We start from the raw sequence: 22439 nt of genomic DNA, 5'->3' as shown, positions 1-22439 counted from the left end.
CTCAGAATAATGAATTGTACATCGATAACATCAAAAGTGGAAAAAAAGAACCTGGAATCTGGAAATGTCAAATGCAATATGCAAGCACTTGCTTTCGGACACCCCAACCAGCAAGACTTCAAAGTACAAGGCGAAGTTTGGTTTAAATTTCGATAGGCTACTATCCCTTCTCTTAAAATAGTATAGTACTGTAAACAAGATTGCGTAGGGCCGGCCCAGCGTAGGGTCACGGACGCCGTAACTATAAACCAGTAAATCGACGTTTTCGAGGCTTGAACTATCGTTTTTTAGGTTTTTAATAAGAGTTAGTGGTCTGTGGTATGTAGATATCAACTTCTTGTGATAGCTGACGGGCTTATTTCGTGCCGGGCAGTGCCCTGTTTGTCGCTGGGCAGTGCCGGGCATTGCCGGGCAGTTTTTAGTAGGACTCGGTACACTGCGGTTACTCCCATCACGGTCCCTCCACAAAACCGTGCTCCCATCCATACATTTATATTGTCAATTAATCCGGAGTATAATTTACAAAATACATTTACCTGTGTGTGCACGGTTACTCTAGACACGGTCCCTCCTCCTGTGGAGGGACCGTGCTCTAGAGTAACCGTTGCGTGTTCTAAACCTTCACATCAATCGCTTGTTGATGACCATCTTCGGACGATTCATTTTGTTGTCACTCAAACCCGGAGTTGTTTCTACAAAATGCCCGCCTCTGAAGTTCTGTGATTTGTTGTTTAACCCTTTGCGCACCAAAGTCAATTTCTGTCACATATATAAAATACACCCCAGTAAATTTTTCCAGATTTTTGCCAAAATTTTGATAAAAAGCTCTAGCAAAGGAAATGTTATATTCCTTTGGTCCAAAATTATGAGACAAATCTTGGTGGGAAAAAAATTACAGCTCTCAAAGGATTAAAGAAAGATAATATAGAAGGATCTCAGTCACATTCACACTATTAAACTTCACTATGATGAGATGTTCCATGAGACTGATGCTGTTTGCATAATGAGCAATTTGCAACCAATATTCATGATGTATAATAAATTATAATCAATGTTTTAACAAATAGTATTATGCACACCTTTGGTTTACAATTAAGAACAGAAAATCAATAGCTAACCACACATAAAGCAGAATGTTAGTTGTCAAAAATGCTTAAATTTTATGTCTCTCCAGATGATGGGAAATACTGAGCCTACTACATTGTGCAATTCATGGATCTCTATCTCTGCTAAAGTAGTAACAGACATCAATCCCTCTGATATCACAACATTTCCATGTGTACGTCTTTATCTCATCAAGGATGACCATTCATCCATGCCCAGACATACTACAGTGAGGTAGTGTGAAACTTGTAGAGTGGTCATTGTCCAATGTATAGAACTGCAGCCGAGTCAATTCACTGTAGTCAGATGCAGGATGAGATGAAACGTATGCAGAGATCTGCGGATCAATCTGCGAAACAACGACAGACAGAACTAACCTCTTTTCTTGTCATCCATGTAATTGGAAAACATGAATGCTGCACGTTTCTTTGTTTGTACGATGTTCAGTTATCCAAATTACTTTGGCCTTGTGTGTCCTGAACAAACATTTATCCTTCTCCTCTATTCCAACACAATATAAACACAGCAGCATTATCTTGTACATCATTCCAGGTAGAGAGGGTTCTGCAAAATATTAAAAATAAAACCGGGTATTTCAGCAAGCACATGTCTGTGTGAGGGTCATACAGCTCAAGTAAACAGATATTGTTTGCAATAACAACAGTCTATGTTCAGAACAGTTATTGAATAAATACTTCTCAAATATTATCAATGATTGGACAGGATTGTGATCTCTTGGTCAGCCAAGAGGTATGCGTTCCCGCGTGAAATGGCACACAATACAATGCTTTGGCTGTGCTATTATGATAACCTTTATACATATTCCACATACCATAATACACCTCTATGTTGGTACAACATCACAATGTATAAACAGCATCCAACACAGCAGAGATCAAATTGTTGGTCAGTTCTTAAACACTTTTAACAGACAATGCATAGCTTATGCATTGTCTGTTAATTTTTGACATATGTACACATATGTGTCCCTGAAAAACTCTAATATAAATAAGTTTTATGGTTCAGTGTGAGAGCAATCACATGGAATGTGATATACATTTATGGTTTCTGATTATTGTAAAGATAGCCGCAACAATCTCGGCTTTGCCCAAGTTTCCCTGTAGTGATTTGAGTTTGCCATATTGTAACAAAGTTTGAGGAGAATTTGTACATTAACAACAATTGGCAATGTTTCAGCTGGCAGTGAAATGTGACACATTTTCTCATGAAAGAAAATGTTATTCAGAATATGAAATACATTATCATACAGTGTGGATTTATAACCAATGTACCACTATGAAAGTCCAAACGGGGTTCACACAGCTGAACTCAGTATAGTGGCAAACTGTATATGTATCAATAATTTTTTATTCACAACCAAGTAGTGTTGGCACCCTTGCACAGATCTACATGTATCTCTTGAGCAAATCATTTGATACACTGCTGCAACATCAATTAACACACTTTAACATGGAAACTCTGTAATTTCAACCTCATGGCATTGCAGAGTGCCTCCCACCATGTGGGAGAGAAAAAAAGAAACAAAACAATCAAGCAATGCGCATTTCTTTAATATAACGGAATGTGTTAATGAGCCATGTGCTATTCATATGTATCAACTATATTTAAGACCACAGCAAATGTGTGTGATGCATGTTTGTCCAGTGTTCAACCTGGTTTCATCAAACTGTTGGTTATTTTGATGTTGATCGAACACTATATGATTGTGTGAGTCTTTTTGCTCAGGCCAGCTTGCGTTTAATTGAACTATTGAGCCAGAAAACAAATGTGGCCAGAATCAAACATATTTTCTTACGAACAAAAAAACAATTTGAAAAAAACAGGTAATCAAGAGACAGTTATAGAAAAGATAAATATTTATGTATTAATGATTTATTACGTTATAATTAATTCAAGCCTGTATGAATACTGAATTATAATTTCTCTATTTTGCTTATCAAATGTAATTTAAAATGCACACCAGTCCAAAGTTGTCTGGTTTCTGTAGCGACATGTATATGCTGATGGTGTAGGGGAGGTTGCTAGTGAACTGGTGCATGTGATGTCTAATAAATACACCTGGTTTTGACACTTAATGCCGGAGAGGATTGAGTCAATGATTTATGGACGTGAGCTAAGTACAGTAGTAGTGCGTGTGTAACTGTTTGGCAAATATTGCTGATGGCCAGCACACCTATTCAGTCAAGGTAAACAGTCTCACTAATAGCGACGGAAACTGTGATACAAATGCATATGTTTTCGTCCTGACCACATCGGTGGTGTGGCCCAGAATGGATGCAAGCGTAGCGCGTCGGCGAGGGTCCCTCTTCCCGCACAAAGACCCAAAGTTTAAAGAGCTGTTTAGGAAACGGAGAGGAACGGTAGCTTTAGGAGCTATATCGGAAGGTAAAATACTTATCAATGTATCATTTACAGCTTACAAATGGAATCTCCCGTAACACCTATGCTTTGCAAGGGATTTGAAAAAAATACTTAGTCTGTTGATCCGTCACTTGCGTTAGCCTTAAATTGTAGCAACATGGATCAGAAAAGTATGGCAGCAGCACGTCTCCTTCTGCAGTTCATCCAGATTCTGTTTCAGTTGCCAGTATGTATGTCAAAACACTTGCAAGGCAAGCACACCTGTACATGTCGTCTGCTGGGTCATGTAACCAAGACCCAGCAAGTGTAGGCTACATTGTAATGTGAGAGCTGGCTTTTTGTTCCGCATTCAGGAAAAAAGTCCTCAGATTCACTTAGGTGTGACTGACAACAATCTTTTAAAATCAGCAAAAACTGATAGATAGGGTGACATGAAGGTGCCATTGGTTGCCATCGGTTACTATTCATGAAAACATTCAAACTTTTCTCAGTTGGCCAGGCAAGGTAAGATTGGTGCTGAAAAACACTAGACCGCTTTGAACTAGCAAGATATGGCAACACCAAAGCTGAAATCGTCAAATGCCTTGCAAAATGAGGCAGGGAAAACACCAAATCTGAAATCGTCAAATGCCTTGCAAAATGAGGCAGGGAAAACACCAAATCAAAGTAGTAAGTCACTAATGTAATGTTCTTTGATAATGCTCATCAAAATCATTGCTGTGATCATGTGAATTACTGAATGTGGTTTCAAAAGCTGTGGAAATAGTAATGCATGAACAACAGCAATCAGTCATTCTTGTGATGCAACTTTTTCGGTGAAAGTGACAAAGTTTACACTACCTAGTGAAGGTGCAGGTGGTTGACATTTTAATACAAAGGTGAAAGAAACAGTTGTCATGTCCACTTTAAACATTTTTCTTTCTTCAACTACAGGGTTTTTTATGTACACTGCTTAAAGCTTAGTGACTTCATGCAATTACAATGTGTTTGAACCAAGCTTTCTACAGGTTGCCTCTGAAAAAAAGATAAATTGTAAATGTTAATCACTTAGATTTTTACCATGCCATTCCTGTGTATCTTGTGGTCAAAACTTAATCTGATGCTTTCCTGGGTACTGTAAACCCAAGGTGTCTGTGGTTGCCCAGGACAGCAGGGCACATCACAGCTTTCATTGTGCCAGCTTTAATTACGGCTACTTTTCCATGCTTTATTTGCTATGTACTCATCACGGTTAAGTCTAATTGATACTGTACTTAGTACTGGATTGAGTATTTTCCTTGCCCATTGTGGAAACATGACTTTTTCATTGTGCAACTTTAATCCAACATAACTGATTTAAATAACATGGCGTTGAGACATAGGTACATGTAGCTCCGCTTTAACTTAATATAGATAGCCATCGATAGCTATACTACATGTATATGTGGATGTGACAATGGTCTGTAAAGGGTCAAAAACGTAATTCTCTTCTTTGTCCAGACTGTGATTCTATAAAAAATTGCAAGTGGAAAAGGAAAGTTGTGACATTTAAGGAAAGAATAAAAACAACTTTAATACAGAAAGAGTTCTTGTCAATGCAATACAGACAAAACAGGAGATCAACTTTCAACTGTATATTTATTCATGTGTAGACAAGAATGTTGACTTGCTAGTGGTATCGTTGTAATCAGCCAGTGTGTAAATACACTCTTACCCCAGACCTCTGTTTGACTGAGTTTTATGACACAAAAATAATCATATTTATGATATGGCCATATAAAAATATTCAGAGTTGTCATTTTTTCATCCCATCAGATTCAAGCAGTACTAAAATTATATGCAAAGACCAGAGAGTATTAAATATTGAAGTGAATCAAAGAGATTTGCAATTGCTCTTTTTTTTATGACTCTATCTAAAGTTGTCCACCTGTTGGCCAGACACATAATAGTTCAGTTTTTTGTTTACAGAAAACATACACTATCATATGTACATAAAGCATTCAGCCTACTCACCCTGATTCCCGATAAACTGAATTCAGCAAATCACCATTGATATTACGGTAATAGGTTTGGGCCAAACCATGGTGGTGAAAGGGTTAAAGAATATTATATTATTTCTGCAGATTTAGACATAAACATGATTCTTTTTGTGATTTGACCATACCCTAACACCACCATGGTTTGGCCCAAACTCTTTGTTATCAATGGTGATTGTGGACCTGTTCAATAGGGAATAGGGGTGAACAGGTTAAGGCAAGTGAAAGAGAAACAAATATGATGATACTGATAGGGAAATGGCTGTGTTGTTGGTCATAGATAGGCAATCTTCAGGAGTCGGAGATTATGAATCTTATAGTTGACTATCTGACATAAAATTTCTCTGTTGTGATATTTTATTACACCAGCTACAAATGAAGTCACCAGGGGTATTCTTATCGTGTTTGTGTGAAAACATAGCACTCAGGTGTGCCTAGACAAGTCAATGTTTAGACTCCCCCACTTAGGCACAATGAGAGTTGTCAGGAATGGTGAAAATGCATTGGCTGGCTGCCTGTTATTGATAGGCAATGTGAGTCAACTTCAGGGGAAACTGAAAAAACAGCAAACAAATATAAATAAACTTGAAATGAAATGTACAGGGTGTGCCATAGCAGACAATTAATTGCACTTCTAATGGTAAATTGAGTAAAGGGATATATATTTCCATAATGATAAAAAATATTGTCCATCATTTCTTGTCTGTTGAAACAGTAGAATGTAGATTAGTGTGGTTGTCTGAGTCTGGGCAAAGAAACATGGCTATAAAACAATTAAGGCTGTGACAGTCATTGACCCTATTAAACTTTATTGCGATGTCCCTGTCCTTTTGACCCAAGTGTGCATCAGAGTTAATGCAGATAGCTTGGAAATAATCAAAACGATGTGAAATGAGTGATGTTAATTACAGATCATGAAAGTGACGTGCTTCAGTATGAAATGAACAGACCGACACTTGTTAACAGATTGATAGCATCCTGTGCTACGCAGACTCACTGTATCCTGACACTTAGCACCTTTGGGTCAGATATTATCAGATTTATGTTCAAAATCTTCACAATGAGGTGGTTGTTAATCCTTGATACTTACTGTTTGAAGTGTCACACTGAAAAGTCTGTAAAATTCCATCTTAAATGAGCAACGGGTTGAAAGAAAATAATGTGGTGTCATTGTATTATAGTAACCTGTGTTACGCACAGCAAAAGAAATGATCCTTTCTCATCTGCACAAGCTTGAACTGTGAAGCTATGACTGTAAGAGCTCCAGTCCTTCACCCAAAATCAAATTCTTGCTTTTTATCTCGGTTTCATTTTACTTAATTAAGTCTTGGGGGTAAATAGAAACAAAAGTAATGCATAATCCCTAGCTAATCTCCAAAATTATGCAGCGATAATAAACAAATTACTATTTTACCTATGGATGACAAATTTTTTTTTTTCATGGCCAGATTGATATGACTGCACTTTACATAATTTAATTAAAAACAAATGATGTAAGACTGTTATGTTAAAAAGGCGATGTGTGTAATTTGAATTTTGTTTACACATGATTCATATATTTTACAGATGATTAATGTTAGCAATGTTGTGCTCCATAGAAACTGAGTAGATTTGCAATTTCAAATCAAATTTATCATGGGGATACTTTGCAAGTCCCTCTCTGTTACCATGTTTTCCGTATTCTCTAGCACTATACTAGTTTTCTCAATTTAAAGTTTACAGAACTAGTTTTTAACAACTTGGACTCACTAAAGTCTTGACTTTTTCCATGTACAGACTAAGTTTACCAAAGTACACCAGGTTATTACTCTGAATGCTAATAGTATCACTATGATTATGATTTGGATGTGGTGTTATAGCGCCCTCTTGAGATCCCTATAGTCATAGGCAGTAGAAATTATGGTCCCAGGTAAATTAGAAAAAAGCTGTTGCTCACAAGAGCAGTGAACTGTAGAATTTCACCTTTTCATAAAGTGATTGGACTCAGAAATAATTGTTGTTCTGCGTTCTTCATCCAATATGAAGGTGTTTTGTAGAACCTTACTGCAGACGGATTAGCCTCACTATTTCCTATGATTGTCAGTTGCACAGTTCAGCTAAGGTCAGGCTCACCCATATGTTATTCAGTGAAATTCTGTACTGCATTTTCCTTTATGCATGACACTGGCAGGTTGTAAGAATTTTAACAATGCTGTTGCAGTGGGTTTTTTACACATGAAAAGTTGAGCTGGCGACATGAACATTAAAAAAAACAAAACAAAAAGAGCAACTAGAAAGTTGTACTTAAAAGGCATTGTAAGTTCAGATTCATGGCCAATGTAAACTAACCTTGACTTTTAGATGTTTATTTGGTTTGATTCACAAGATGTGGCACAGAAAAGAAATTGCTGCAATATTTAAAATACAACATGGCATGCCTTCTCAGAATTTCCATTTACTAGATATTGTGTTGTCATGTGTGCATTCATTCACAGTCCCTCCACAAAATTTTGTGGAGGGACCGTGATTCATTATGCAATTTATGATCGCTAATGATGTTACTGGAGCAACAGCCTGCTTTGTAGTTAACTGAAATGGAGATTGATCATCCAAAAAAATGCCATCATACAAAAAACATAATATTGAAAACATTTTTATGCAATATTTTCCAGGCCGGCAAGCTTCAGCATTGTAGATTATTAAATTCACGGAAATGACAATGCTCTCTCAAAGTACTTTCGGTTTTCCATTACATGTAATAATATTTCCATACAATTCAAAATTCTTTACTCTGTAATGATCATAATCATCTTCATTCATAATGATTCAATATCTTTTGTGATACTATCATGTTCCCATAGCAACTGTCACTTTCAGCTGTCACCGTAAGGTAGCGGGAAATTTTAAGAGAACCTGCAAATGTGTTGGTCTGAAAGCGACATCCTTATCAAGTGATATGTTTACATTTTTAGATTTCTACATCTTCTTCGATGCAACAGAAAAGCTATATCACTATGGGATTTTACAACACTGAGGGCATTTTGCACTAATGCCATAGAGTATAGGAGGAATGCTTTTCTGCCATAAATGTTAACATCACTACTTAAACTTTGCTGATGGCTAATTATAAAATAAGCATGTAAAATTATACACTCTGTCCCTCTTTTCAACTCACTTCCATTCAGCTTGGTGAAATTTTAGACGGTAGATAAATGTACTTAACGTTATCACCAAAGGCTTTCGGTTTATTGTGCAGACACGTACTGCATCTAAAACAGTTCATTTCATCCCATTTGCTGCATACAGGAAACCCCTGAAGGTACATGCTGAAGAGTTAGGCAGATCTTTTTACAAATTTAATACCTTTATTCACTTTATACAGCGCTATCTCTGACCTAGTGGCATGCTGTTCCATTAAATTTCAACAACCTGGGTTTTATTTTTCATATCATATCATGGAAACAAAATCTGGATTTTTCCATCAAAAGATGTATTCCTTTCACGATTTCTTTCAAGTTGGGGTTGTTAATGTACTTTGGATTGCTTCGATTGCTTTAGTGTTCTCTGATTTTTTTCTTCCATTTAAAGTCAGACTGTTAGCAATCAATGTCCCTTGAAAATCTACGCTGTGATAAATGGCAGTCGCCATACTTATTATGAAATTATAGTTTCACGTTGTTTTGATAGGTGCAATGTACTTTTTCAATTAGTCATATATTTTTATACCAGCTGTTTGAAACCTGAAAGATGCCATAGTGTCCTCTACACAAAAATTGTAGTCAATATACATGTACCTTTGTTAAAGCCCCAGTGCTGCTAACTTTCGATGATTTTTTTTCATTATTTTCATTTTATAAATCAATTGCAACTTCTTATTCTACTCCCCAAAGAATGTTGAAACACCCACTATTTAGCTTGTCAACTTAGCGTCTATGCCTGTAAAATGCATTGTTATTGTTTACATTTGAATTCTAGTCCAGACCAGAAGTCACTTTTCAACCATAACAATGCAGTTTACAACCATAGGGGCTGAGTTGACAAGCTGGATACTGTGTATATCAACATTCTTTGGGGAGAAGAACAAGGAATTATGGTTCACATTCAAAATAAAAATGGTGAAATTATCATCAAAAGTTAGCATTACTGGGGCTTTAATGTAGTATTATGATTGAAATAGAGAAAATGCCTAAATAGATAAAAGCACACATATATGTGATATACATAATACAACATATACATTAAGTTATGTACATAAATAGATGTACATGTGCTGTGGACACTGTCATAAACAGACACAGACATAGAGACAGACATAGAGCATTTGCACACTTTTGCAGAAAGCAATTTGTTCCAAGGTGTAGCATTCATTACAAGACTGGATACGCATGTAATGCCATATATAAAAATCATACACGAGCAATAGTCTGCCTTTGTAACACACATGGAGACCTCCACAGGCCTTCAAATCAATATAGTAATTTGTGGAAATTTGCCTGTCACTTCTTCGTGATATGTAATTTTTATATGACATGACAAAATTTTTCTCGTGTCAAAAGAGTACTGAAATTGTGAATCAACTAAATGCAATATGCACTGCAGTCAATGATTAAAACATACACCCTTTATCGTCAATCATCTAGGATAAATAAAGCAATTTTCTAATGGATCTTCAGCGAATGAAAGTAAACAAAAAAGAAATGTTGAAAATTAAATTACCTATCTTTTGCTCTGCTCCGTACCACCCCAGTAATTTAATATCATTACTGTTTATCGGTGATCCTCCATTTCAGCTTTATTGCATTCAGCCATAGTCGATTCCCCCATGTTATGATGTGTTGCCATGGTAATATCCAATTTGTCGAATACTGTCCTTACTTCAGATTTTCCTGCCTTCAGATGCAGATTCTGCAAAGTAATCGTAATTGAAATTACTATCTGTGGTTGTATGACAGCTGAGTGATACATGGATATATCTGCTGTGGTTTTAGCATCAGTGTGTTCAACAGTTCTCCCAGTAGGGATCAGACTAGACTGAGTGTAATCTCAAGCTCCATTAAGAGCAGTAACTTTTGATATAATTTCTAATATATTTGTTCTATTCATAAAATACATTAGCTTTTTCTTGCCCCAAAAATGGCAAAATTATGTGGAAATGCCTTCTAGTCTCCATCTTGCCTGCACAGCCCACATGTACATGTGTGCAATGTTCAATGTCGTTGTTGATAGCTGACTTTTAATCCAGACTAGAATTTTCAACAACGACATTGCACATTGTATATGATGCAGTGTGTTAGCAATGCTACTACCTTGTAAAGAATCAATATACCCAAGGGAGAAGGATACAAAAATGTATTTGTCATACCACGTATCTCCACGCAGAGATGGTGGCTTTACAAACCAAGATATCTGCGGCATTCAAAACAACACACAAATAAACAAATTTGGTCCAAAAAAATCAGCTGATTAGTGATGCTTGCTGGACTAATCTTCAATAAAGCCTGATAAAGAAAACTTCCAATCACATTAAAATATAAATGTTTTTCCAATGTATTATTTTCACAACAAGTCAACAGTATACTTAGAACAAGACTGAAATCAGGTTACAGTGTAGATCTTGTTGTAAAAACCACAAAATGGTATGGTGAGTAAATCCTTGGATGAAGTCTTGAATCATGTTTTTGCATTTTACTCTGTGGCTAACTTAAGTTTGATAGTAGCCATGCCATTGGTCTTGCTGACTGATTGCATAGTGAAACTCATTTCCAAGAATGAAAGTAGGATCACAACATTGGGTTGCAAGACTGCAGGATTTAATTTCATAATGCTGATCAAGGGTTCATCATTCTACATGAAATATGATGCTTAATATGGCTTAATTTCCTTTGGTACATATACTTCATACAGAGCAATAACACCCAAAATAAATTGACGAGGAAAAGTAATTTGCAATAATGAACTGTTATATCAACACTGACCTGTTTCTGGTTATGGAAATTATATGGTTGTCACTCACATAACTTGTGTAAGTAAAACCGTAGACCCTCGAGGGTCTATGATAAAACAGAAAAAGTGCATGCCCCACAAACCTACTTTAAACAAAATATGGAGGTATTGCTCGTGAAACGACAATATAATATTCACAAATGCTCGTAAAAATCAAATTGGAAAGAGAAAATACGAAAGCTGTACATACCGGTACATTTCCTTAAAGAATTCAGCTGTTATAATGTAAGGTTGGCACTATCCATTCCCAATGTTTAAACAGACCATCACAGCTGTGATATTTCATTTGCAAAAAATACCATCACAAATTTCAAGATTATCCGCCTCATCAATCATGCCACTTTGTAAAGCATGTCTCTCACCATGGTACCAACAGCCAATGATCTCTGATGTACCATACACGCACATTCATCATGGCAAAGTTTGGGACAATTGATGTCAATTTATCTTATGGATTAATTAATTTATGTTAATTGATGGATCAGCGTTTGAAACACATCATTATGGACATTTCCTCAATATTTTGATGTCAACAAAAAACGTATAATAATACCAATTATATTCAGAGATAATATTTTTGCAAGTATGATTAAAGCACTACTGATATCGTCCTGTAGTGTTTTTCTTTTTTATGCAAAGGAACAGATCATCCTAGAGTATTTATAAGCGCGTTACCATAGAAACATGAATTGTTCAGTGTGTTAGATTAGCTTGCAATTAATTAATTTGTGTTTTCAATTTCCCAAACAATATTTATCATTATTACTTAAGTGTAAAATATTGCAGGATAGAAATTACGAATAATTTTATATTATATATTTATCTAGCGATAATGACTTGTTTCAAGTCAGTCACAGTGATGGCTGAAAGAGTTAAAACCAAAAGATGGTAAAACGGACTGCCTGAAATTTGGATCAGGTTTTCTTTGAAAAATCATCATGCATGCTTTCCAATTGTATTTGTCCAGCTACGCTTTGAAAGCAGCCAATAAGGTTCCTCCTTTCTATCAGGGTGTATGGTTTTGAGGCGTGATCATTTGGAAAAAGAACTGTTATTTATGAATGCCAACAATGTCAATAGAATTTTAAAAAATTACATTCAGTCAATATTATGGTTATTGTCACACCTTGACAACTACTTGTCAGTTTTCCTTCAGACTTCCTTCATGTAATGATAATTACTTTGGAATATGACACATAGATAAACAGAAACTTCAATACATTTTCACCATATACATACATGTAAATGTATCTTTAATATTGGATGTAAATTATCTAGAACGTCTACATAAAAAACTAATTTCCCCTTAATCCCTAAAAAATTGGCACTGGAACAATATGCCTCGATGCAATAAATTACTTTCTGACACTATTCTATCGTGCATGTCCCATTGAGGGCATTCATAATTTGTGTGAGTGCACCATTGTTTGTCATTCACAATAATTTATGCTACCACCCCCTGTAAATATTTTATGATGGAATCAACTGGAAGGCGTTGTTTTAGTCTGTTCGTTTTTATGGAGATGATCACTTTGAAGCCACAGACAGGTTTCCGAGCCACTGGAAGGTTTTTGTGAAAATTGGAGGAAAATTTGATATTTCTAGCCACAACTATCTCTGCATTGTGTCGTGTGTCTTCGGTTGTGCATGGACTTACTTCCATTGACTCGGATGAAATTGGAACTCTTGTTTTGCGATAATAAGCGTACCTGCAATATTGAACCAGCATGGTTTCATCAAAGGGTTGGCATTTGTGAGTTTCATCATTAAGCCTTGCAGGCACTTTCTGGATCAGAGCACGGAAGTGTCGTGTCACTGCAGTTTCCAGTCAAATTGTAAGATCACTCCATCTCTGTAAAATTGTTGAGATCTGGACAACTTTATCCATCAGATGAAAGGTTGCATCAGGTGAAAGATACGCTCTTTCCGGATCAGAGCACGGAAGCATCTTGTCACTGCAGTTTCCAGTCCAATTGCAAGATACTCCATCTTCGTAAACCTGTTGAGATCTGGATGACTGTATCCATCAGATAAACGGTTGCCTCAGGTGAAAGATACGCAGAAATTGACAAGGAGGATTCCCAGTTAGACTCACACAACTTACAAAACATCCGAGGCAGTGAGATACAAGCTCCTTTTGAACGGAAGAGAGACAAGAGTCCCAGAGGGGGAAGAATTAATGAATGGTTGCCTAGCAACAAATCCATATCTGAGTAAATACAAAGAAGATGTTTGAGAGAAAGTTGTAAAGAGTGGCGAACCCATTCTATTGGCTAATGATTGTTGATTTTGAGCGTGAGGCAGTATATTTGTTAACTGTTTTTGTTGATATTCGGCAATCCATCTGTTGTTTCCATCGAAACTGACACAGTGAAGACAGTTGACGATGCAGAAAGCACTGTTGCAGGTACCAGGTAAAACCGACAGCGAGGACGTTGTTGCCAGCAGCAAAGAAGACGGAAAACTGAGTCGCAAGGGCAGCCTGAAATATACCGATAAAAAACCACCGAAACTGACGATCAATCTGCCACAGAGGAGACAAAGCAATGCCAGGCGGCTTTCACTAACCCCTAAAAGTCCAGCCAGCAGTCGCGGCTCGGCACCATGGAAAAAGCTGCGTGGAATCACCTTATTTCGTATGTATATTCCCCGAACACCTTCATGGCTCAGCAAACTTGCTTGATTTTAGGGCTCTCTATCTTTTTCATTGGCGTATGTTTTATGCATGATATTGCAAGCTATCCTCAAACTGCATTTTCTTTTCCTATGCATAATTACTTTGGAATTGCTTACAGGTTTCAGAATTACCAACTTCCTTTAAATATTCACTTTTATTAGTCTTAGAGTTCCACGTACGTGTCGCACTTATCCCTGGCAGATTTCACAGGACCCGATTTCCTTTCAGAAATTGAGAGGGATATGTGTTGTTAGTTTGAATGTACAATCACCGTCTCCATCAAAAGGGCTGTAAACCATTGATATATGTAAATTGTAAATTATTGATAAAGTATTAGGGTTGAGTTGCTATGACAATACTGGGTCTTTTTCAGGCGCATTAAAATTGCACTATAGTGTATTATATATATATTGATTCATATTTACAATGTAAGATAAGATTACAGCAAAAAATACCTAGGATTTCTCAGATTTTGTACCAATTTTATATTCCCTCGACAGAAAATGCCAAAACAATTTTTTAACCACACCACGGGATGAACATGTTCAAATTTAACACTTCATCATTCTGAAATATATCAACATGTAATTCTTTCTGTCGTCTTCCTGTAAATAGGAGAAATAATCTGATTTTAATGTTGTATGGCACAGAATTGCTCAGTTTGATTGGATATTTCAAAGTAATGGAAGATCTAAGCCTAGCTTAATAACATACTATAGAAACAGAGATGAGCCAATTATACCCACAAGCATACTGATTACAAAGTTGTAAGTAAGAATAGCAGATTAACCCTTTGAGCGCCATAGTCAATTTTTGTCGGCTTTGTAAAATATAATGTAGACAATTTTTTTTCAGTTCCAGACAATTCTTTCAGATATTCCTTAAAATTTTGATCAAAAACTGTAGCCAATGTAAAGTGATGTCCATTTGGTCCAAGATTATCAAGAAAAATTGAGAAAAAATTGTAAAAATTAGAAAACTTTGTCACAAGAATTTTGGCGGGAAAAGTTACAGCACACAAAGGGTTAATACTGGAACTTGGAGATTATACAATTGGTTTCAGGGTTTGAAAGTTTGATGATTATATTCAGAAAATGTGAGATGCCATACTATGTGTTTCAACGAAACAACAGGAGATGAAAGACTTCAACAACTACAGTTTATCAAGTGTTGGAGAAAATTACTGGTTTCCATGGTAACAGAGGAGCATGCTGCCTCCGTTTGTGCGCTTCACTGATCCTGATAGACTCGGTACAACAGTCAAATGATTACAGGAAATTACCACACTCTCATTGAGAACAGACATCTTTTCGTAATAATTCGTGACTCTTCATCTCAAATGAATACCTTTGTAGCTTCAGAGTGTGTGTTACACATTAACAATTTGGAAATTATATAATCTGACAAATGTATTTGAAAAGTGTGTTTACGCAGAAAGGCTATATCATTAATGCATGTTTTCATAAACATAAGGATACGGCTGAAAATTTCTGTGTTAAATTTTTGAACATTTAATTAATCAACTTTCCATATCTGGTATTACATTTTGACATCTTCTAGTATCAAACCATAATAGCGTTGATCGCCATTTCGGGTTTGTTACTAAATATAGCTGCACGCGCGTGACTTTTGGACAAATAAGCTGAAATTCGGACAAATTTTATCGTTGTATACATGGCTGTTTTTGCAGCTTGTAGTCTGTGTCATCAATTTATACAAATAAGTGTGACGCTAAATAGCCATTCTAACACTTGCAGGTTTTGTTTCCGTCGTTTATGCGGATAATGCGGGCAAATGTTTATTTATGCATATTAACGAGAGAGAACAGTGACGTCATTTGCGATCAGCGCTATTTCTACATGATAAACAGGTTTATGAGAAATGAGAGTACTAGTATCCCTCTTCGGTGCAAATGTTAAACATACAGGACATAACTGAAAGTTCTTGTGAAAATTTAACCAATCAACTCATTTCTGTTTCATTGTGACATATTTTAGTGGTCAAACCATTATTCTTGTATGATAATTTGCCTTCACCAAGTTTTGAACAAACGGAACATTTCCTTCCGACCAATCACATCAAGCAAGGATCCAACAGAAACACAGTGGCTTGTCCTCAATACCTCATACTGTATACTCTGTTAAATATGGATCAAGCATGTAGCTGCAGTGGTGTAGGTGGTGACTGTAGGAAGCTTAATGATCATTAACAACAATCTACCGGTATACGGATCGTCTGAATTTTGGTCGTGTTGTCTGTATCTCAAAATTTGTTCATCTCACTTTTGAACAGTGTTAAAATGTATGCTGCTGTCCATCAGATGAAATATAATAACGGAATAGCTATGGCTGTCTTTTACAGTATAGGGCGGTATCATGAGGATATTACCAGACAAATATCTCTGGGTATATCACACAGTTAAATTTGAATTTCTGGTGACAGAAAAGAAATTGACATAGCACCATTTGTGGCAGTTTATGCGGATTCTTTTGTTTTTTTTTTCCTCCCTGCATTTCTGTGAACTCTGTACTTTAGGGCACGCCACCTGTTGCTATTGATACAATCACCTGAAGTATACACATACACAAATCAATATAGACTGGTTGGACAAATAAAGTTTAAATTAATCGAATCACGATCTATGAAAGGTCACTTCTCACCACTCACGGTGTGCATGTCCCCAGCCGTGTTTTCTGAAATGGAAACTCTTTCATGTAAACATCTTTGGGAAAGGAGTCGTGCTATTGTACTACAGCTGTATCAATGCATAATTGCTACCATGGAGTGAAAAAGAAAATTCAGACAAGAATAATAATCATTGACTGTGTCTCAATGTAGTGTTTATCACCAGACAAAGTAGTATAAAGGTATCATGCTCGGTTGACAGAGGTGTCTTTATACTCACAGTGCATAGAGCTTCTTTGGCGCAGTGGTTTCCAATTAGGCAAAAACACATTGCATAGATTTCAATTCCTCTGTTTACTGCCAAACTGCTCACAGCTAAATGAACACCTCAGAAAATTAAAACCACTTCAAACAGATGGGATTAAAATGAGAATGTAGCTACTGTTTGTATATTAAGACATTCCTCCGTCATATGGCTGATTTTTTTGGGTAATTTTAAACTGGCCAGTAGTGGCTTTGTTTGAAACGGTTACAGTGCCATGTCTCCATGGCAACTGTTAAATGTTTAAGTCGTGAGTGGATAAGGGCTTTGACACCTCTAATTGATGGCGTCTCCCAAACCAGTGCTTTACAAAAGGATTTTAACCCCAGTGTCACAGAGCACGGGATCATGAGCTGTATATAGTGTTAGTCCATATTTCACCGTCCGGTGATTGACTGCCTTCCAGTCAATATTCAGCGGCGGCGGGGCTGGGACTAGCAACTTAGGCTGTCGTATGACTTCAAAGCTACTGGGAAAAAAGTGGGAGAGATGATACGGAGAGGCTCAAACACGGGAACCGAGCCCGTCCGGAGGAGTGCGAGCACGGCAGAGTCAGGTCGAGTCAGTGAAGGTGACCAAAGTTCATTATCAAAGTCAGTGTTTATGTTTTGTGCTGTGCTGATGGCTGCTTCTTTGATCAGCAGCCGATTCTAATCTTTGAGTAGGTGCATAGCATACTTTATTGACTATCTGTACACCTAGGTATGCTTTGCTTGCCCTTACAATGCACGATTATTTTTCTTCTGAGATAGCTGGGTGCATGAAATCATCAAGTAAAAATAAGATGTTGTTGGAAAATCACTTGATTATCTTGTGGTTTGAAATTTTGTAATTCACATGACACTAGTTATAGTTCAAACATAGTATTGTATTGTCAAGCACACTTTGGATGCCAAATTGAAACTTCACATTTGTCATGATTCTCCACTGATGGAAGGCCATTTTTGTGGTGCATAGATACGTAACAAACATTAAAGTATGTTAGCAAAATTGTTACTGAAATTATTGTACCTTCATATTATGATATTGAAACGAATGTCATCGACAGAAAAAGACCCAGTCTATAAAATAGAGTTGAGAAAACCAGAATTGTGAAACCAGATCATATTGTGGTGGATCACAGCTTCTATTTCCAAGCTGATCGCAATAACCCCAACAACACCTCTGTGTGTGCATGCCTCTCATCCTTGACTACGCCATGGCTTTTCATGTATTTGCATCATATTTGAAAACATATTCCGCTGGCTGAAAAAAACCCTTACATTGATTTTGTTTCACTGTCATAGAATGGTCATCCTGAGAAAGCAGCTTGTGATTAATATCACCTCATTCATGTCAATGTCATGTCAGTTTCACCGTGTTCAATGTCCCCACCGAAAAGAAAAACCCAACAAGTCCGGCACTGTTACTATCGTCAGACGTAACTTTGCCCATGTAAAACACCAATCAGTGTCACTATACCTTTCTAGTGTATTACATTCCAATGTTTAAAAAATATTGCTAGAAAGTTTAACAAACACATCAGCAGCCTGATTCATTTCTCTTTCAAAATGATGGTCCTTTGCACAGAGCAATGGACGTGAGAAGGTTGAAGTGAATCCATGGGAGAAAATATTTTATTTGTAACTCCCACTTGCTATAGTGTATACATGTAGCTAGTAACTATGATTCTTTAATGTTTTATAAACAAAAGAAGATCTCCATTATAAATTCCAAGGGAAATTGAAAAAAGTTATGAAAAATTATGTTATATGTTGATTTTTCCCCTTGAATATTTGAATCACCTAATGCATTTGTTGTTATTATGGTATGTGTCTATTGTTTGCTATCAGGGTTACATTAACGCTGTGACCTAACACGGGAGAAATGTTAATAGTTTGCTTAATGACATGTCCTTAATGTGTAATTTATAGGCCACATTTTTGCAAAGGCATTTTGAATGAGACTGTATGCGATTTTGATGAGATGATGCTAGAAGTGTGTAGAATTTAGTAGCCAGTTTTCTGCAGCAGTTTGTACATTGCGTGATAGTATTCTGATATACGCCGCAAAGACTGCCTTGGTATGTAGCTATACTTATCTAACTCGTCATTCAGTTTATCGGGATTGTAAGAAATCAATACACCTGTCTGATTTAATAGGGAGTGGGGTTAGGGATGTCTGTGGGGGGGGAGGTGGAAATAAAACTAAAACCCATTGGGGGAAACGTTTTTGAGGCATTTTTGCCTGACTGAAATCAGATCATAGATACGCCCTGTCTCTCCCTTTATTGTCATTTTCTGGCCCTGTTGAGAAGATAAAGTAAATCCGTGCTTCTGATTTTAATCAGATTTGAAACGTTTAAAGTTATTTGCTAGGGTGGTCTAGCATTTCCTTATAAAACTCAACTCATGACCTGAGGAGACAAGCCAGAACACACATACATTTCCCAAAAGCAAAACTCACACCTTGTACCGGTACTTTCATAAGGGTTAACACCTTTTGTACTTTTTTCAGTGTGTTAAATGCTGTCTTTCAAAAAATTGACAGGGGAATTTCCTTTGTTCTTTCTGGGGAGATAATTGTACCTTTTTACCTTTTTTAATACAGTGTAAGCAAAATGCAGTCAAGTGAAAAATTGACATAGGGAGTTTTCTTTAAACCGAGAATGAAAATTTCAATGTGCACAGTGTGTTCCATCATAGGTTTTTCGAAATGCAGTAATTTTAAAAAATTTATATAGCATGATATTTATCAATTTAATAAAAATGTGTAATTGAATTTAGCTGTTATAACTGCAAATATTCCGCGAGAAAATTGCGGTTTGACTGTCCATTCTGGTCACAGTACTTGTATACGCAGACATTATTCAAAGGTTAAAAGAGAATAATGTTCTTCAGATACTGTTATTGATCGTTTTTTTCCAGAATTGTAGTTGAGACCATAAATTAGGAGTCTGAGTGTCTGACTTTTGCTCAAAAAGCCGATGATTTACCAAGTCCCTTTATTTGGTGTTTAGGCTGTACCCAGGAAACTTTGACCTCAAGGTCGGGTAAAATAGCTGGAATATAAACAGCTGATTAACTTTAGGGGATGGATGGTTGGGTGCCAAGTTAAACAGAGGAAAGCCGAAAGCGGTAATTGACGCGGAGAAATTTGATCGATAAAATCAATTAGGCTTGGAAATCTGGTGCCGCAATAGCCGTAAAGTAGATGATTTATGTGGCTCATAAAAATAATTTCAGTATATGTGACTCCTACAAATTTGTGGGTTTACAAAGTTTACAGGTCTGCTTCGCATAGGTTGCCGAGATTGAATACATTGTATGTTACCAGATTCTATTTGCAACCTACCCTTCCACCACTTCACCACCAATTTTTGTGAAAATCCAGGTCTCTTTTCGCACAGTTGCACTGCTAAAGGGGAAAACAGGGGTGTAATAACAAACCTTTTTGAATTTGAAGTTTTTCAGATTTGAAGGCCATCACCAAGTATTAAACGATCACTTTTGACACATTATGTACATGTATAGTTGAAAAAAGTGGATGATCGAAAACTGCTGAAATGCAGAGAGAAAGACTGCACTTACTCATCACTATAGATAATCCAGATGAAATTATCAGTAGCTCTTCAACTGTATTGATGCAGCTTTTGACACTTGCAAGCCATCAGATGTTATCATCTTCTTTCACTGCCTTTTTGTTACTCCCAAACAATGACTGTTTGTATTAGTATCACCAATTTCTTCAACACTTGGAGAGGTGGTCTCCGCGAGCCTCTGATACCATCCACACCTCCATACCAGCTCAATTTTGGTACATTCCAATTACCTTGTCGTGTGGTTGGTCCATATACATATGTATAATCAGAATAGGGTGTAAACAATGACACTGAGGAAGTTCATTTTCATGTTGCTTTGTCATACATTTCAGTTCTCCTTTGCTTTGCATTGTGGGTAGTAGCTCACACAGAATCCAGTCCAGACAGTATTAACTTCTCAACCAATGGCGTCAAGAAATGCAACAGTTGCACGATTGGCTGAACATATACCACGGTTCTTTTTCATTTTCACGTTACCGACACCACATCACCTACCTAGCAACCAGCCTCCACTCTTGTCTTGGGAGGGGCAGCTTATAGATAGAAACCTGGCTGAAAACGTATCCGCTCAACAAACAAGCCATAGCCTTGTAATTGTTAAAACCAATCATTGAATAAACAGAAAAAAAATATTGTCAGGGAGATATGATGTCGCCAACAGATTACACTAATGGATTGAGAAGCTGTCTGCAAGAAATGTATTGATTCGGTTAATGGATAGTGGTGCTTTCATAATGAATAATGCTTCTTAAAAGTCTGTGAAATTATTAAATTATTGATCGCATATTCACAAAAACCCTATGAATGTGTAATTAAAGTCAATCAAGTTAATATCTTTACATAATTTTTTTTTAATTTTAGCAAGTGATCTCAGGACAACAGCAAAGCTTGATAAATTCATTATATCATACAATGAAACCAAAAGTTTAGGGTCAGCATGTTTGAAATTTTGTTGTAAGCTTTCAGAAACTTATAGGTTTTTTCCACTTTGCCTAAATGTATTAAACCTAAGTATTATAAAGTCTAAAACCAGTACGGATACATTCATCTGTAGAACTGCAGGGTTAATTTTTGAAATGCTGTCTGCCTATTCTGTACTGAAATTATAGGACAAATTTTCATTTGATTTTGTCTAAAAAAAGACTTAAAAAACAGTTGTAAAGTGTCAGAGAAACATGTTAAAATCTAAATTAAGCCTTTCAATTGTACACAAAAATTGCCCTGCTGTGTCTTTAAAATTCAGAGTGAATGCCACACTCCTGCAAACCTTGAAAAGTTTTTTAATTAAAAATTTTGTTGTAGTAACATGATCACAGCAACGCTATCTCAGAAGTAGGCAATATTTAGCTGGGTACGGTATAATCGATTCTACATATCTTCCAATAGCCGCCTTGTATCTACTTTTGTCAGTGTAATAGGTTTGAATACCTTTGGGAAAGTTTAGCAATATTGCACAAGTGCCGACAGAGCTTTAGTAATTGCATGTGCGTATGTACACTGACAGAGCTCCTTCATAGACTATCAGGTTGTCTGATGACAAACATATTGAAAGCTATTTGGTTCTGTATTGATACAGCACAGTAATTGAGGAGTAGTCGGCATTTCGGCATTTCCCTGTACTCTATCAAGCACACCCTACTTCACAATCAGTTAATTAATTTGAATCTGCCGCAGGCAATATATTGACTGATAAGGAGTCGTTATTGTAGGGTATAGTGTTACCGCAGCCCGTCACTCCCATATGGGACTCGG

The 22439-nt window shown here is 36.6% G+C and overlaps 1 protein-coding gene and 1 long non-coding RNA gene across 2 annotated transcripts in view; one reads left to right on the top strand and one right to left on the bottom strand.

Annotated features, from left to right (window-relative positions):
- LOC139116976 (MYCBP-associated protein-like) overlaps nucleotides 1–22439 on the top strand; it is a 58099-nt gene that overhangs the window by 13399 nt on the left and 22261 nt on the right. The window lies entirely within an intron of this gene.
- On the bottom strand, nucleotides 438–20945 carry LOC139116978 (uncharacterized). Its single transcript, XR_011548428.1, has 4 exons — nucleotides 20677–20945; nucleotides 10197–10385; nucleotides 1482–1668; nucleotides 438–759 (listed from the first exon to the last, which is right to left on the bottom strand). It is a non-coding gene; the product is annotated as an uncharacterized lncRNA (long non-coding RNA).

This window comes from Ptychodera flava, chromosome 18, assembly GCF_041260155.1.
Source record: "Ptychodera flava strain L36383 chromosome 18, AS_Pfla_20210202, whole genome shotgun sequence".
NCBI lineage: Eukaryota > Metazoa > Hemichordata > Enteropneusta > Ptychoderidae > Ptychodera > Ptychodera flava.
The sequence above is the reverse complement of the archived record's forward strand: the minus strand, read 5'-3'. Positions and strand labels throughout refer to the sequence as shown.